This window comes from Pyrus communis, chromosome 9 (genome assembly GCF_963583255.1).
Source record: "Pyrus communis chromosome 9, drPyrComm1.1, whole genome shotgun sequence".
NCBI classification, from domain to species: Eukaryota; Viridiplantae; Streptophyta; class Magnoliopsida; order Rosales; family Rosaceae; genus Pyrus; species Pyrus communis.
This window is the reverse complement of record NC_084811.1, coordinates 18927849-18933848: the sequence shown is the minus strand read 5'-3', so window position 1 is coordinate 18933848 and position 6000 is coordinate 18927849.

The following is a 6000-nucleotide window of genomic DNA, read 5'->3' as shown; positions in this document are numbered from 1 at the left end:
AATTCTGACAAAAGACACCAAAATCATTAGAATACTCATAAAAGTACAGGACTGCCAAACCTGGCTCTGATACCAAACTGACACACCCCGATCAAGATCAAGGCATGCTGGCCGTCACGTGGAAGTGACGTAACCATGTGCACAGTGCGAAAGCTAATAAAATAATAATAAAAATAGTACGAATAAATAAAAACTAGCTTTACACAAAGTAATAACAAAGATGTGCAAGCGTAAGTGTGAACACAAGGTTCAGAGCACGAAGACCTAATGCAGTCCAGGAGAAAACGACACAACACAAGCATACCCAAAGGTGGTCCTACACTGGTGATAATCTGTCAGATATGCCAGGAAATCCTCTGGGGAGCCACCAAGAATGCTAGCCAACTAGAACCTGGAGGGGCGCAAAACAGAAAGTGTGAGTGGGCAAAAACAAAGCTTTTCAAAAACCATTTCATAAACAAGATTCTAACCCCTTGCCGTAAAACCTATATACTTCCCAGAAAAATAGGATATACATATATATATAAATCATTCTCTGAAATATGCCATGTCACATATCTCTAAATATAATGCAAGTGCTCAGGAATATCAAGTCAATGCCATATAAGCTGTCAGCCGGAGTCACCTAACGTGACCTGTACGGCTGAATCTAGAGCTCAAATCTCCATCTCACTAACTATACCTGCACACGAGTCAGAACCACCTAAAGTGGTCTATACGACAAGCCTAGGTGTAATATAAGTACGCTCAAGTGCTACGATCACGTGAAGGCTGGGCGAATAATCGCGGGTCACCTACGAGTCGGAACCACCTAAAGTGGTCTGTACGACAAGACTGTGCACCTAACTTGGATCCAAGATGAGCGTGTGGTGCGGGAGGTGAACATCACGTGAAGGACTGTGCCCAACTCTGGGCGGGAGCACTAACATCGGGGGTGCCGGTTATGAGCTCTCTAAGCATCTCAAATCACTACTGAACGTAAACATAAATCATAACTCACCTGACACTTACATGTGCGTCCGCAACACCAAACATATATAAACATATGCGACTCATAATGCGTAAATAAACGACAAACTATAAGCATGGCATATAAACGTATAATGTTTCAAATCAATTTTTGGGAAAAACATAAGTATATAGGTATATACGGAAAACCAAAAGCCCATTCACTGGTATGTAGAAGGGTCATAACCCCCTTGCCTCGAGTGACCACGCTCGTCCTCGGGATAGGTATCACCTATATGCGAAACAACTATAAAAACGTAAATTTTAAAGTACATAACCAACATTAAGAAATAACTTCTCATACAATGCTCAAATGGGGTGTATGAATACACCAACGTGATCTACTCAACCTCAGAAACATCCCCATATTTTTAGAAAAAAATTTCACCATCGCACGCGCCCCCACACGCCAACCATGCGCAGGCACGCTGACGGCGTCCGTTAACGCCGTCAGAAATATTCCATTAACTTTAACGGATTCTGTCAACGCCGTTAGGAATATTCCGTCCAAACTGACGAAATATTCCGTCGTCTTCTCCGGCAAGGCTCCGGCGCCGTCGCCGGCGCTGGAAAATCGGGAAAACTTCAAACCTTCATATCTTCTTCATTTTTCAACCAAATTTCACAAAATTGGTACCAAAATGAAGCTTACAACGAAAGGAACAAATCCATACCACTTTCAAGTGCTAAAATCCATGGAATCTCACCGGGAAAACACCACCAACTTCGGCCAACCTTGTAACTCACGATCCTAACGTCCAAAACCTTCAAACGAACCACCCCGAGCCTCCTAAGGACCTCACCAAGCTTCCTACAAGCTTGAAATTCCCAAAAACACAAGAATTAATGTGTGCATGAACAGTGACAAAAATCAGGTATCCCGAGTTCGACGTGAAAACGAAGGTATCCTTACCTGAAATGGGTATGGTTGAACTTCTACGGACCTCACAAGCAAGAATATATACTTTGTTTCTTCGATCTGTGAAGTTTTGGAGAGTTTTGGGGTGTGTCCGTACAAATGGGATAGGAAATGGGAGAGGGAAATGGCTCAGGACAGGGTGCAGGGTAGGGAAAGGTGAAGGTGTGTGTGTGGAAATGTGTGTGGTCCACAACTAGCCAACATCAAGTTCAAAAACAACCACACAACGAAAATTCACACTAGGGGCAAAATCATCATTTCACACTTACGGTTTGAAAATTCCGGAACGGGCTGTCACAATTTTGTATATAAATATCTTTATATATATATATATATATATATATATATATATATTTAATTTATTAAATCATTTTTAATTTTTTTTACTTTTGGAATTTTTTTTATAACGAGCATTAGCTGTGATCAATTTGTAATCCACAATGGCCATATCACGTAGTATTAGATCCCAATATAGTACGGGCACAATCCGTGGTTACATTGCATTTAACAACGTGCATATTCCGTGGTAGAAACAAGGACTTTTTATCACATTCAAAATACTAACAGGCACAATGCCCGTGGTAGTTTGTAATTTATCACAAGCATCCACCGTGATAGATGAGCTTTTTCTTCTAGTGTGGGGGCACCAAAGTCCAAGCCAATAGTTTTTTGTTTCACATGCGTAAGTTTGAGAGAAAACATACCAAGTTTCTCATTCCCTTACAAACCAACTAAGATACTTAGGAATAAACCAAAACTCCAAGCTGAAGATCACCTTCAAACATATTGCAACGCGCTCCAATAATGAGGAGAGAAGAGAGCTTTCTCTTTCAAGCTTACTCAAAAAAACAAAGAAGAGCGTTGCCAAAAGAGAAGTCTATGGAAATTGACCAAGGAAGAAGGCACTCTGGGCAGTGTGCTCAGCCCAGTCATCACTAGGCTAGCAACATTCTTCAATGTTACACCAAAAAGAAACGATTAATCCCGCATTCGACGGCCACATATGAATTATCATAGCCACTAAGTACTTCACAAAATGGGTTAGAGCAATTCCCCTTTTGGAAAGCCACAAGAGCTGCAGTGTCTAACTTCATCAAGAAATACATTATGCGTAGGTTTGGGATACCATACAAGATCGTGAGCGACAATGGCACACCTTTTGCAAACAAGCAAGTTCGCACGACATTCGATGACTATGGAATCAAGCATTGCCGCTCCACATCATACTACCCCTACGTAAATGGTCAAGCCGAAGCTACAAACAGGACACTACTGAGGATCTTCAGCAAGATGGTGTACAACTATATGGGGGGCTAGGGCGTGCATCTTCTAGACATAATGTGGGCCTACCGCACCTCTCTAAGGAATGCTACGAGATTCTTCCCTTACTATCTATTGTACGGATCTGAAGCCATTGCCTCTGTTGAGATGATAGTTCCTACGGCAAGGGTTTCAACAGTTAACGATGTGGAATGGGATGCAACAACTTGCATAGATTGGTCATGGAATGACCTTGAGATGCTGGAGGAAAGAAGGATAGAAGATGCAAGAAGAACAGCATTGTACCATCAATAAGTCGCCAAAGCCTATCATAGAACTGTCAAGCCATGAAGTATCAAAAAAAAATAATAATAATAAAATCTCATACTAAAGACGGCTGAGCACACAAGGAGACAAATTTTCGAGCCTTCCAAGTTTGCCCCATAGTGGGAATGACACTGTGTAATCAAGGAACCTATGGAAACAGTTACTATCACTTGACATTAGTCAGGGATGGCATGCTAACAGACCCAGTCAACAGAATGTGGCTTAAGCCTTATTACTACTAAGGTATCCAACTAATTCCCCATGCTCATTAGGAAGAACAAGCTCCTCTATGCGATGATCATTTTGTTTACCATATGAAGCTTTGTAAAGCGTAGCTCTACAAAGCATGAACCTTCAAACTTTAAGATAGTGGAGGAGGCTCAACAACGTAGTTGTAGTAGTCGTTTTTCTTATGGTTGTGATGGATAGATACGTCATCTTTTCCTTATCATTCTTTAAACAATATCCACTATGTATGCTTTCTTCAATTAATGTTACATGTTTTATAGGTGGGATGAGGATCAAAATGACATAGTGCTGAAACCTATTGTGAGTACTGGCTTATGTGTAAAAGAGCATATGAAGGTACATTTTTATTGACTTAGTGTTAAAACATTTTGTGAGTACTAGCTCATGGTTGCTTTTAATTTTTATTTCTTTTGGAGTGAATGAGTGGATTCATATCATTTATTTTCCTTTTATTGATTTGGTTTTCATTTTCTTGTAGGTTTTATTTTTGGAGTGAATGACTTGGTTCATTTCCTTTTGGCAACATTAGCATCTCCCTTTTATTTTTATGGGTTATATATATTGAAAAGTGATTACCAATTTTATATTTCTTAATTTAAAGTCCAGTTCTTTAACATAAGCCTTGAGTAAGGTTTATGCTTTTCAATCAACATCCTGAAAAAAGTTGAAGTTAGAAGCATGTGTCAAAACAAAATGATGAACTTTCCGTTCTTTAACATCCTGGAAAAAGAATTATGAAGAAAAAAACAGGGGAAAGTAGAAGAAAGATTTTAAGTTAGAAGCATGTGTCAAAAACTGTAAAAGTAAAAAAATATAAATACTATGAAATCAAAAGGAAACTGGAGAATACGTGGAAATTTACATACTAAAAAGCTGAAAAAGAATTAAAGTATAGAAGGGGTGTGCAAGAAGCCATTTGAGGTGTAAGATCCCACATCGTCCAGGGGGGAGAATCTTGCAAGCCTTATATGTATATTCCCATCTCTACCTAGCACGAGGCCTTTTGGGAGCTCACTGGCTTCGGAGTTCATCAGAACTCCAAAGTTAAGTGAGTTCGCGCGAGAGCAATCCCAAGATGGGTGACCCAATGGGAAGTTCTCATGTGAGTTCCCAGAAACAAAACTGTGAGGGCATGGTCGGGGCCCAAAGCGGTCAATATCGTGCTATGGTGGAGTCAAGCTCGAGGATATGGTCGGGGCTCGGGCCGAGAAATGACAATTTGGTATCAGAGCCAATCCTTGGCCGGAAGTGTGTCGATGAGGACGTTGGGCCCCTAAGAGGGGTGGATGTAAGATCCCACATCGCCCAAGGGTGAGGATCTTGCAAGCCTTATATGTATATTCCCATCTCTACCTAGCACAAGGCCTTTTGGGAGCTCACTAGCTTCGAAGTTCATCGCAACTCCAAAGTTAAGCGAGTTCATGCGAGAGTTATCCTAGGATAGGTGACCCATTGGGAAGTTCTCATGTGAGTTCCCAGAAACAAAACCGTGAAGGAGTTGTTGGGGCCCAAAGCGGACAATATCATGCTACGGTGGAGTCGACCCCGAGATGTAGTGGGGACCTGGACGGGGATGTGACATGAGGTTTGTTAAATCAGGACCTTAACTAAATAACAAAACTTATTATAATAAAAACCAAGTTCAATATGCTCAAATATTTAATTTATATAATTGATTAATTATATATTATTATCATCCCTATAATATCATTATACTATCATAGGTGTGATCTTTTAGGTTCTAACTAAAGCTGGAAGTAAAGCTAATTAATAAATTATTGAACTTGACAAGTCATAAGTGATACCTAGTAGCATGTCGCTATCCGCATTAGATAGAAGTATACGTGATACAGTTATGAAACTCTCGAAGTTTCAAACCTTGATTGTAGTTACAATGACATTGGGTTCTTCTATCATCCATATCTCGATCAAGATTTAATTTGATACAGAATAATGTCAAGTCAAAAGTGAATGTCTTGACCACCATGATACATTTCAAATGATTCTTATACATCATAACATGATCAACAATTACTTTAGCCAGAGATTTGTAAGATAAATCTTCAAGTAACTTCCAAAGATATCTCCATCTATTGAACAATTATTGGAATGTGAGTGCTTATTGTGCATTCATATATCTCCATACATATACATATAAACCCAAGCAACATATTCTCGAGCTGTGTAAGTTAGTAATGGCCTTGAGGTGAAACTAAAGTTCACATCCACAGGCGTAA